General features: G+C 32.4%; 1 long non-coding RNA gene across 1 annotated transcript; it reads left to right on the forward strand.

The window, feature by feature from the left end:
• Window positions 1-2,554: 2,554 nt before the first annotated feature.
• LOC141710843 (uncharacterized) lies at window positions 2,555-10,687 on the forward strand. The gene is made up of 3 exons (XR_012571092.1): window positions 2,555-2,941; window positions 4,115-4,210; window positions 10,316-10,687. It is a non-coding gene; the product is annotated as an uncharacterized LOC141710843 (long non-coding RNA).
• The last annotated feature ends 3,428 nt before the right edge of the window (window positions 10,688-14,115 follow it).

Here is a 14,115-nt window from a genome sequence, read left to right on the forward strand (position 1 = left end):
ATCTCAGATGAAGATTATTTTCAACAACATAAATTATTTTCAGGCAACATTTCTTGACAGTACCTTAATGGACACTTTCTCTCCCACATAAATTAAAAGAGTGATAAGTTTACTAAAGGACAAGGACACTGCTACAAGAGCATGGAGATCTGTTTTAGATGAATGGTTGATTGCAAGGGAGGAAAGAAGAGCAAGGAATAAAGCTAAATATGAGGAGAAGAAGAGGAAGTATGATAAGGAGATTGAAATATATATCAAAAGATCAGAAGAACTCAAAGAAAATGGGATGAGCATAATTTCCAAAGATGGAAGATTTCTAAATGTAAAAGATGGATCATTCTCAAAGTTTAGGATTAAGATGTCAGACTGTTATCCAAAGCAAGACATACTCAAACTTGTGGAAGCTTTAATAGGGACATTAATCATAGAGGAACTTGAAATTCTTGTATATCTAAAGGACCTCATTAGAGAAGAATTAAAAGTCCCAGTTTTGTCTAATGCATGTAACTATTTAAACTCAAGAAATCACCTGATGTATAAATGATGTATTTGTGTCAATTTTTATGTATTATTCTAATTTTCCATTGAAGCTTGGGGTTAGTCTTGTTAACAGACATGAATTTGTGATAAGCAATCTTCTCACAAATTGGGGGAGATTATTGTGCAAGACATGCCTGTATAATAACAAGACTAAGTCAAAATTGACAACCCTGAGTAAGTTATATTATAATCTATGTTCTACATTTTGTATTGTAACATTTAAGTCTGTAAAAATGTATAAGAGCAGACTAAAATATTTTTCTGTAAACAGTATCAAGCCTAATAATTATATATGGAAGAAGATCAAGAAGATCATGCCTCAGAAGAATTATGAAGAAGCTTGGAGTTGAATAAATATGTTTGGGGAAAAATATTTTAAGTCAAGATCTCTACAAGTCACATATTAAGTGTTATAGAGAAGTCATTCGAGAACTCCAGAATGACTTATCGAGAAGTCAGGAAAGCTACTAAAGAACTCAGAGATATCAACAAGCCAATTTGAAGACATGAAGAATGGAGATATCGACAAGTCATTTCTTCACTAGAAAACTCTGAGATATCGACAAGTCAAAATATCACTAGAGAACTCTGAGATATTGACCAGTCAAAAATATCACTAGAGAACTCAGAGATATCGATAAGCCAAAGTGAAGACATGAAGATGAGAGATCTCGACAAGCCAAATTCTCTTATAGAGAACTAAGAGACTTCGATAAGTCAAATCAACTGTAGAGTGATTAGAGATCTCGATAAGCCAATATACTTATCGAGATGTCAAGTTCTTTATATGCCAAACTGGAGATCTCGAGGTAAAACTCAAAATACAAAGTGCAAACCAGTTCAATATCCAAGATTATCAATCAACAAACAATCTAATCAGTTGGATTGACAAGTCTACAAAAGCAGCTTGAAGAGTGCAAGATCAAAGGCCAAGATTATCTGGCAAAGTAAAGTCACAGGCGTGCAAGATTAGCAAAGATACACTAAGCCAGAAAAAGATTTGATTATCTAAAAATAGGGTTTAGTACATTGCTGTTACATGCTATGTAATAACCAGTGTTTACTGTTCTATAAAGTGAACACTGGATGCTTTGTTAGTAGAAACAATTTAGATCAGAAAAATCTTGTATTCTCTCGAGGAAGAAGCTAAGCTCTTTATCAATAAAGAGCCTAGAAATTTTATTGCAAAATATTCTTAATTTTAATATAAAATTAAGTGAGTTTTGAAAGATTTGTCTTTATTGTTTTATCTGTCTAAATTCAGTACTAACACAATTAACTACAAGATTTTAATTTACTCTGTTCATTACCATAAACAATTTAAGAAAAGCAGAAAAACATAAAAATACATCACCCTCCCCCCTCTGTGTGATTCATTATCTAACATAAATCTATTATTATTATATATTTATATAAATATATTAAAGTTACTATATAATTGGATAATTTTTTTTAAAATTATTTCAAAATGAACGAACCCGTGCATTGCACGGGATTTAAGCTAGTATTAAATAATACCATAAACAAAAGCATTAACATGCTTGTGTTCAATCTAAAAAGTTGACGTAAAAAAATCAAATATTTGATGCAGAATTGCAGATTACACAAATAAACAGTACCCATGGTAAATATTTAAGGCATTTTTAATATCGATTTTTCTATTGTGTGTTCATGTAGGGGCGGACACTATATCAAAAGTTTTCGGGGGCCAAAAATATTAACACATATATAAATAAAAAAGTATTTTTTAATAATATTTCAAAATAGAGATATTCGCTTATTCAAGTCAAATATTTTTTCATCTATAAAATATAAATAATAGTCGAATATCGATATATTGATATAAATGTATAAATAGGAAAGTGTTCAAATGAGATCCTATCTTAAAATTAGAACTTAGATTCAATATCAGCCACCCATTTATCTAGGTCCCTTTTAATCATAACTGTGCTTTTTTAATTATTTTAGTCCACGCAATTGTACGCGCTCTCATCATTCTTTTCACTTTCTATCACTCTCCACACTCTCTTTCTCTTCTCAGCATCAGATATATCTTCTCTCTCCGTCATCATTTTCTCTCTCCTCTCTTTCTCTCCTCTCCCAAGCTACAACCTCTCTCTCTCTACACTTACGACCATCACTCTCACCACCTACAGTCTCTCTTCATCTATGACCATCATATCCTTTTGTCGAATCTTAATTACTATTTTCAATTACTGTAATCTAAAAAAACATATATCGCGTATGACTTTTTTTTAACTCCTCTTTCAGATCTGATCAAGTGGAATAAATAAATTCAAGTAAAGGAGTTGGTTATGGCGTGATGATGGTGATGGAGGTGTGAGGGATGAATATTCTATTAAAGATGGTGGTTATGGTGGTGGTATATTTTATGATACAGGTGGTTTGTTTGATAGTATGTTGTTGATATTTGCCGATTTGTGTTAGATTTTAGGTGATTTGTGTTAAAATTTGGTATTTAGTAAGGTGCTTTGTGTTGATTTTTTAGTGTTTTATCTTGAAATTCGGTGCTTTGTGTCAATATTTGGTACTTTTGTGAGGTGCTTTGTGTTAGCTTTTAGGTGATTTGTGTTAAATTCGGTACTTTTATGAGGTGCTTTGTGTTAATTTTTAGGTGATTTTTGTTAAATTTGGTACTTTTGTGAGGTGCATTGTGTTGAGTTTTTAGTGCTTTGTTGAATTTTTAGTACTTTTTCTTGAAATTCGGTGCTTTGTGTTAATATTTGATACTTCTCTGAGGTGCTTTGTGTTAGTTTTTAGGTGATTTATATTAAAATTCGGTACTTTTGTGAGGTGCTTTGTGTTAATTCTTTTATGTTTTTTCTTGAATTTTTAGTACTTTGGTGATTTGTGTAAGTTTATTTGGTGAATCGTATACATATTTTGATAATTTGGATTAAATCATTAGTAAAGATATATTCTAAGCAACCATTATTAAGTATATTTGGTGAATCGTATACATATTTTGATAATTTGAATTAAATTATTAGTAAAGATATATTCTAAGCAACCAGTATAAATTTGTTACGGGTTGTTATGTTTTGATGGAAAAATTAATAGAATTACATAGATTGTGTTGTGATTATGGTGAACATGTGATGGTGTGATGGGTGGTGGAACGCCAGAAGAATAGTTGATGCGATGATTGTGACTGTGGAGGTCATGATTTTTTTTATGTATTATATGTATAATATGTGTCTATTACTTTAAAATTTGAAAATCTAATAACGTTGGGTTATTAAACCTATTTTTAAGCCATGTACTAAGTTCTAATTATAAGAAGGGTCTCACTGGAGTAAACACCTGTATAAACATAAATTAAAACACTTATTTTACTACTAGAGTAAACACCCTAGAATTTGTAAAAGAAATAACACCTGAAATCTCCTTCTATATATTAAAAAGGAACTAAGGGCAAAATGAGCTCAAAAATTGCTTGAAAAAAATACAATTTTACCCTTAATTGACATAGAATTGCAAAATTGTCATTTTTGTTACACCCATCCTATTTTTCAATGGTCAACTAATCTATATTTTCCTGCTTGTGAATTAGGGATTCGAAGTGGGGTTCGTGTCTCTGCAATCTAAATTCCTCGTTTAGGAAGGAGAGTTAAAGGAAAGGGCCTTGGCACATAACTATCTATTCCAGGTTAGTATCTATGTTGTTTGCGTATCTGTGTTGTATGCGTGTGTGATCGAATTTTATGATGTTTATTAGCTTTACTGTTTGAGGTCTGAAAATTTATTAACTTTTGTTAAATTTGAGGCCAATTGTCTATGTATTTATGATGTATATATGCGTTCCCCTTTAAAGATGGTTTGCTATGTAAATTATTTTAGTGTTTTCCAATTAAAATTTTTGCGGAGATAATGAGTGCGACGAATTCTAATCCTAACATTGTATATTGTAACTGCTTTGTCAACTTCGTAGCAATTCAAATATTCGAGTAGGTACTTATTACAACCTTAAGTACATGGGTTTTTATATGGTTGCCTTGTGATACTAATAAATTAGAGGAGAAACTTATGGTCCTCTCTAAAGAAATTTCAAATAGAGTTAGAAAAGCTTAATTGTAGTTGGAAAATATTTGTGACTTAAATCTAAGGTGCTGGAAATATTCAAATACACTATGCTTGACGTACATTTAAGGGGATGACAATATCAACGTCTTAATCAATGCCAGTTCTGCTAAAGAATACCACTTTGGTCCTGTTTGATGAATTTCCCTCGTCTCTGTGCGTGATGTATGTACTATGACCGCAAATATGAGAGAAGAGTTAATTTTTTAATGCCATAAAATCTACTGATGTTTATAATATTTGTTAATTATTCACCGAGTTATTTCTCTGTGTCAAAAAACAAAATCACGACCTTGGTTGGAACTTACACCCGGCTTGTTTTTTTGTATCTTTGTGATACTAGGATTTTAGTTTTTCAACAATCTCATTGTTTGGTAAAATTATTAGGACGCCTTATTAATTGGAGAATAATTGTGTGCATTGCATGCTTTGTATGAAGCTCGTGGTTAAGTAGCCAACCTTGTAATACAGTTGCACCTTATTTTTTGCAACCAAAATGTTTTTCAGTAATTTGTGCTATGAAATTGTATTACACAGTTCTCTTGATCAACTGCTTCTGAATTGTGAAAGATGAGCAAATATAGGACTTTGGTATCTTGCTTTTTTATTGTTTTCTTTTTACATTAAAAATACGTAAATTATATTAATAATTAAAATATTCTAAATACAATGCTTGAGCAAGGAAATATATAATTACTGAGCAAATGTTATCCTGTTAACACGGATTAGAAACTGAGAGGTTCCTTTTCTCCCGCAGCCTCTTGATAATCTCATATATGCACCAATTTACTGGTAATTAACCCGTAAATATTTTAGCTTTTGCTTTAATGAGCCTTTTTCATGGTTTTATTTGCTGAGAAACAATGTGTGGTTTTTTATATGTGGCTTATAAGTTAAAATATACACACAATTTTTTGAAATATTATAATTTTACTATATGGTAAGCAAACTATTGACTGTGGGATAACTAATATCCTGAACACGTAAAGAATTATGGAAAAATATTCGTGGTGGCTAGATGTGAGAAAGCTAATACCTTTTGTGTGGGTATTAGTTTAAAATTTAGTTGGGAGACTAAATGTGTCAGTCATGATGATTGATAGTGGAAATGAGTATAAATTTTATGTATGAGTTGATATGTAGTGGTGATGTTGGCTTAGTGGTTTTATGGACGTTAATTTGTATAAATAATACCTTTGGAGAGGTCTAAAAATATTTGAATTTGGCAGATCCCTTATTGTCGGCACAAAACAGCAACTATGCATAAGCCAAATTGAGGGAATTAAAAATTTTAGGGCCTCACAAAATCTCAGAATGTTAGGGGAGCAAGATTACACAACAATAAGGAAAGAAAACAAAACAAAGTACAAATCTGAGGCCTGTTCTCTGAGTAAACATTTTTATATACATCCTATATATGAATTTGTGAACCTCTGTTATGAACCCACAACCTTTGCAAACGGACGATCAAACTTCTTCTTGATGATCATTTCCCCACATGTTTGACATACCATATTCAACATACATTTTATCTTCAATTGTGTGCTTCATGTTAAAACATCAATGCAACCCATGCACATGTTGTTGACAAACAGGTTCACATGTCGAAGATAAGAAAATCATAAGCACGTGATGTGGTGTTAGAGTGCAGTGTTTTCAACTAAATGAAACGGAACCTCGAGAAGTATAGATGAACAATAATAAAACATGTAGTAATATATATATAATTATTTCAATTTTGAAGTGTAAAGGTGATCAAGTTGAGACATAAACCTATAAATAAAATTAGTGAATTGGTTTTGCAGAACCAAGGTAGTTTAAAATTCAATATGGGATCTATCATCAAATGACCAAGTACACAAGAAGTATGGGCTTTAGGATGACGGCGATCAGACCTTCCTGCATTTATGTCAACTTGAAAAATATATATAGACATTGTTCACATTCGCATGGCAAAGAGCACACAATTTTGGTAAAGAATTACTGTGACGGCCTCAACCCCGGCGTCAGGAGTTGACGTCATCCACAACACAACAACTAACATAATATAATTCTTCACTGATAAAATATAATCATGACCCCTCTTACCAAGATCTTTTCCAGTTTTAAGTATGACTTAGGTTATAATTACTACAAAACTAACTCATTACAACCACCTTGACAATACTATTTTAACACAGCAACTCAACAGACCATTTTTGGTCTAACACAACTACCTCAAAGGAGCCTGACACGGAAGGAACTGGAACTCTGTCCTGACTACCACGGAAAAATCTCCTAGGTATCCGCAATATATATATAACATTTTACAAGGGTGAGCAATCAATTGCTCATCAGTACCACTATATGAATAATAATAAAAAACAGTTTATGCCAAACATTTATAGGAACAGGAATCATAACTTGTTTATAAAAAAACAAGTAAAACAGGTGAAAACAGATGAAAGCCGATGAAAACTGGATATCAATAGCTAGCATGCTCTATAAAACATCTCATTAGCTGTGCTGTGTAAATATCAGAGTTCCATTTTAGCATGCTACTTTCATTTCCAAATCTTTCGTTCCATTACAGGAACCATAAAACCATTTGTTCCGTTACGGGAACCATAAACCATTTGTTCCGTTACGGGAACCATAAACCATTTGTCCCGTTACGAGGACCCAAAATCATCAGTTCTGTTACAGGAACCACAAAATCTCGCTCAGATATAAAAGTATTGGATGATCCCTGGTGAGACAGCTGATCAGGCTATTTCCATAGGACGACTCTATCTTGGCCATCCTATGAAACTTGTTCCGGAACTCAGAGACTAGCTAGGTCCCTGTCACGCTGGGCTGGTGGTTATAATAGGGTGCGCAACCACTTCGCCTCTTACGCTATCTTCCTGGCCGTTACGGGCCCTTACGCACGCTCATCCAATTATCTGATCAACTTAATCCAGTTTTCCAAACCACTTACCTATCTCTTTTCAAACAATTCTATCACAGCACATTTTCCAAAATATTTTCATTTCATTCAAAGTTTAGAGATAGGTACTTTCAGAAGTTACTCTTTCCCCCAAAACATCAGTTAACAAAACATTTTGAAACACAGGGGATACGTAACCTAAAACGTTCTGTTCCAGTACGTAAATTTAAATCAACAATTATTCATATATTACTGAACCATGAAGATATGGTCAGGGGTACTTTCCTTGCAGAGCTTTACAACTATTCCTGATTGACCTTGAACCGATTTGGACACTCGGCTTTATCGCCTTACTATTTGACTATTCTTGATCCGACCTCGACACTCGGGTCCTTTGCTTGGAACCTTGCGGAACTTGTCGACTGATCACTAGGTTATCTTTAGTCCAGTGCCAACTCTCGGGCCTTCCGACTAGAACCAATAAAGTCGAAATACCCTAACTTAGACATTCGATTATGCTTGACATATCCTCACTAACAATCTACCCGTACGTTAACAAAACCCGACTCGTAACATACTCAATATTATAATACACGTATCAATTAGGGTTCACATTCTCGAAAGTCGGTTCGGTGTTCGTTTTCAGAAAATACGTATACTCGCCATTTTATGAAATTAGGGTTATTATTTTTTTTTGGCAAAATGTTTCACTCAACATACAATCAGGTTTGCATGAAATATTTGTATATAATCGCTCGACATTCCGATAATTACTGGATACGCCCCCGTATTTCCGTAATTTAATTTCCCAGAAATCGGGAAGCACCTCCTTTAATTATTGGACTAACATGTCGAAAAACTCGACGTCAAACCAATTCACAACAACTACAACGACAACCCAATCACAATTCCCAACCACCGATTCAACTACAACAATAACAATCCACAAATTCCCAACACCAACTAAATACAGTTATTAATTAATATTCATGTTTTTATGTTTTAATTCATGTTTTATAATTTTTATTTTTATTCGTAGGACTCAGAAATATTCATCACCGTTCACCGTCGGCTCGCCGAGGCTCATCGCCGACGGCGGGAAAAATTCGCGGGTACCGAATAATTCGGATTTCCAACGCGAATTTCACCGATTGAAATTCTCGAAATAATTCGAAAATTAGAAGTTAAAATTTAAAATTTAATAAATCACAAAAGCAATCATTGAATTAAACAAAAATCACCACCCAGCCTTCGAATTACTGGCAGCTAACATAAAACCAACCTGCATGCACGCGCGCGTGGGCCAAGAAATCAATTAACAGGGCCAGAAACGCAACAGCCGGCGACAACAACACAGGGCGCAATACACACATATACTGCGATGCACACACACAACCACACATAGATATATACACATAATACTCGCCACCGCACCGTTGACACCTCACCGGAAAAACAGGCGGCATCAAGGCGGTCGGAGGAAAAGAACAGGGCGGCACACAGAGAAACACGGGAGATTCAACACACACACAACACACAAATGCACACACACAGATGTATACACAATACGCACACACACCTACCACTCACACACACACGGATTTTGGCCGAAAAATGAAGATAGCAGCGGCCGGAAAGCAGACACAGCGAGGAAGAGAGATTACCAAGCACACAGGGGAGCAACAGAAGAGAGGATAGCGACAGAGGGAGTCGAGAGGAAGAAATAAAGAGAGAAAAGAGAATGAATTAAAGAAAAATTGTCGAGAGAGAGATGGTAATTGAGATTGGAAGAAGTGAATAACATAATGAGCAATTCGTGTCCATTCTAATTGCACAACACATGTTTTGTATCAGGACACGTCTTAATAAAACGTACCATAGTCCTCTTTATGTTTCGCTAATTTGCAATTTATCGAGCCAAGCCGCACATAAAATAAGTCTATAAAATTACGAAAATAGACTTAAAATATAAGAAATATCCCGAAGTAAATAAAAATGTAAATTTTAAAATTTTAAAATAATTTTTGAAACACAATTTATACCCGCTTTTATCAATTAAACGAATCAACGCGCGGGTGAAATTAATCCCAAAAATTCCCAAAATAATTTTAAAATTCTCGGAATACTTCAAACTAAAATAAATATGAGTTTCATAATTTTTAAAGAATTCTGGAATTAAATACGGATTTTATAAATAAATGCAATCAAAAAATCATATAGGGCTAAATAATTGATGAAATATTGATTTCTAAATTTTATAAAATCCCAAAAATAATTATTTTAATTATAAAAACCATAAAAACAATTTTAGAGACAATCCATATATTTATGCAAATAAATATGCCCTAAAACCACTTTTACAACTAACAACGAGACAATACAGCTCAACAAACAGTTATACAAATAATCTTCGAACACCAACGAACACACATAATTAATAACAAAATAATATCCAACTAACAGAACCCATACGCATATTTTAATTATTTAATTATTCAATAATTACACATTTAAATAATAATAATAATGAAAATATACAAATCGTTATAATTAGGGCTAGCTAGCTAGACACACACTGACACACATATGCATAATTCTATTTTAGTAGCCACTGCAGAAGCGTTAGTCAAATAAATCAAGTATATGTACTTTGCAAGTATACGAGCCTACTCTTTACTTGACATGTCTAAAACCTCAAATCAGTTTTTGACCCTGCAGTATGGTAAGCATAACAATCACTCTCTATCTACTGCCTAAAATATTCAGGTTATACGTCATACATGCGAAGCCAGGATTATTTTTGTGTTGGAGGACAAGGGATAGTACTACAACTGCTGCCCGAGATGCTCACGCAAGGTCCATTTTATAAATGGAAACTATTATTGCAACTACTGTGTAAAGGAGGAAAGCGACTTCAAGTCACAGTACTATTACTATTTAATGACTATAAACCAACCGCCAATATCACTAACTCTAATAAACAAACACATAATAAGTTAATAATGTATTCGTAGCACTGTAATTATCATTGTTCATACCACACGCATAATATTTTATTCTGCAATTAGTTTCAGACTTATTGTTCGTGTGGAAGATGATCCAGTACACACGAGTTGAACAATATTTAGCGAGGAAGCCAAGAAGCTCATCGGTGTACCCGTGGAAAAAATTATTGTTGAACTTTCTGAGGTAATCCAACATGTATCTTCCATTACAACAACAATATCAATTACAACAAGGTGTTGACAATATTTGTATTTTGATATACTCTTAGAACATAAATGTGATCGCTACACCACCAATTATCAAGAACATAGTTGGGAAAAAGTGTGCTTTTGATATTAAAATTAATTCAGACACTGAATGCGGCTAGGAATATACCGTCTACCGCCTCTCAGAGAGTATACTACAATAACCCATCACCCAAACAAGAAGAAAATGGATGCCAATACCGTAAAAAACAGAAATCTACATGACCAGTGGCGCCTATATTGGATGGGTTGCTGAAATGAACACAATTATCATTTCAGTTATTTCACCTCATTATCGAGACTATGCACTCTCTCATCTTTAATTTTTCCTTTGCAGGTGTTTAAATTAAGAATAGTTTTATCCCATACCTGATAATTTCATATTTATGCATGACTAAAACTTTAAACTATATCTATGTTGTTGAAAATTAAATGCTTTTATCAGCCGGTTTGCTTCTTTTTTTGTTTTAAGTATTTTTTATAAGCATGCATGAAATTGATAATACAGTCTCTTTTGTTTTTCCATGAAAAATGATATAGTTTCTAAAATTCTACAATATCTCTTACTGTTTGTGTCTTTCAATCCAGATTTTTTTTATATGTCGAGGACCAGATTTCTAGTAGCCGTGTTTTCAATTGAAGTGATAATTTATAAAATTTACTTATGTTATATTATTAGTTATTACTTGGTCTGATCTGAGTTTTAGTCTTCTTCATGCGGAATTGTAAACTAATGTCCCAAACAACCAATAATTTTAGATTAAGAAAGAATCTTTTGACATGAAGCTTTATATTCAATACTCTAGATTTAGTAGAACAAATGGTACACGGTGCTGCCACATTGTGAAGTAGCATCTACAGCGAATAAGATGTACGTTAAAGCCCCCTGCTCAAAAGAGTAAAAATGTTGTTTCCGCAGAGATCCTAACTGTAAGATAAAACGTGCTAGTTCCCTTGTGTCAATTATTAAATAAAAATTATGCATTACAAAGGCGTGACATTCCAAAACTTTATAATTATGGTGAGTTAATTTGTACCAACAATGGGATGATTACAATTTGTGATACTTTCAGTACCTTCTCACAGGCTAACATCTGCCGGAGGTATCAAGAACAGTTGTAATAGCCCGCACTTCCGGACTATTAGTTCTAAATCGAAAACTAAAAATAAAATAAATTCTTACTCGATAATTCAAAATATATAACGAAAGTCAAAGCAGCGGTCAAACTCAATAATCAAAATCATAAAAATAGAGACGCAGCTCCACAAATCCGATATTAATTGTCTAAACAGATTATCAAATTTATTTTCTAAAAAGAAAGCCTTTATTTTAATTCAAATAGTACGAAACGAAGCAGCACAGATCTCCACATAATTCTCATTCATTATTCTCAATATGCTCTAAATTCCAAACCTGAAATATTAAAAGGGGTGAGCTATAAAACTTAGCAAGTACAAATTGACTAACTCATAAACAGAAAAATAATGGGTGTTTTAATAAAACGATTTTTCTTAAAACAATAATAATTTTGTAAAACATTTTCTAAAATAAATCCAACCCAAAGTTTTATATTTTAAAATTCAGAATTTAAAACAGAACAGAGCAGATTTTATAACATAACATATTTTATAACAGATCAATACAAAATAAAACAGAACGAAACGATAATTCTTATAAGTACCACAGTCTTGATCTACGACCACACTTTGCCAGTAGCCGGCATCTTATTCTTATTCTTATTTACCACACTTTATCAGTGGTCGGCATCTAAAATTCAATAATTACGCGCCCTTAATAGGTATCTAAAGTTACTAAGGGTATCTAAGGCTAGTTCCGGAACTATAGCGTAAATTACGAACGGGTTCGAAACGTAGAGACTGAGTTCTAAAATTCACAAATACTTATATCTTATAATTTCTAAATCAAAGTTCTTATATCTTATACGAAATCAAAAACATAATTGAAATATATTTTTCGAAAATTAAAAGTAAGTCAAAAGTACTTATCTCAAAGTCGACACTTAAAATCCGAAATTAACAACGCGAACAATTCCTAAAATTTATAAGCAGGACTTAATTAATTGTTTAATTCGAAAAACAATTTCCACACATACTATGCAAGAGAAACCACACATTTGGTCATGTACAAAGCTTGACAGAAACTTAAATATTAAAATTCAAGTAACAGAAGATCAAAACTTAGGCACATAAAACAATTTAACAATTAAATATATATTCGCTGATAAGGCCGATTGGGCCTTAAGCCCAATTAAGACCATATCTAAAATAATTTCCTTGCACATCCTCACTGTCACTTTGGTTTTATTATATTAAAATATAAATTGTTGTGCATAATAAAATCTATACATCATAAATACATGCATGTAAATTAATATGAAATTAACATGAACATGCACATTTACCCGTACACTAAACTATGTCTCATGCTAAATTAGCTAATGGTCAAAATTAGTACACCGAACAAAAAAAACTTTATACATATTTTATATTATTTAAATAATTTTCAAATCCCACTTTATTTATAAAATTGACTCAAAATAATACTATTTTTAAGAAGTAACTTGTATTTTAAGAAAAATTAAATAAATATATGTATACTCATTTAATCACAGAGACAAGATATTTAAATATATATATATATAAATTAAAGAGTAGTGATATAAATACTTTTAATCGAAAACAAAATAATTATAAATTGTTGCTAGCATGTAATTGACACCAAAACAATTAACAAGGAGAAGACAAGAATTTGCAGGTTTGAACATGGTACACAAATTTCGAAGCTACATAAAATAAAAACATGTTAGCCTCAAAAATTAAAAAGAATAATCATACTAAATTAGTTATACTAATTTTATGATACAACACATATAAGTAATTAACATGGCATATCATGTTTTTAAAATATACAAAAAAAAATTAGTCTTGGTCTCTGTTATAAGATTCCGCATGCATTACCACACTAAAGGTTTATCACTTAATTATACATGTAGAATGTGACGCAGGTGATCTATACTTCACTATCATTACACATGATATTTCACATCAAAAAGCAGGCATACAGTTAATACGTAGACACGATATGGAATAAAACGTACCTCTTTACGAAGAGGTGGAACCTGTACAACATTTTTACTAATAACAAAGGGCCTTTATATAGACACACAAAAACCCTATTTTTAATTAAGGAATTACAAAATCTTCTCCTATTTGATTTTGCATCCTCTCCAAGTAATTTCTTAAAATAAAATATTTGACACACAAAATCAAAAAGATATCGATTTTCTAATTTAT

This window comes from Apium graveolens, chromosome 3 (genome assembly GCF_009905375.1).
Source record: "Apium graveolens cultivar Ventura chromosome 3, ASM990537v1, whole genome shotgun sequence".
Classification (NCBI taxonomy): Eukaryota; Viridiplantae; Streptophyta; class Magnoliopsida; order Apiales; family Apiaceae; genus Apium; species Apium graveolens.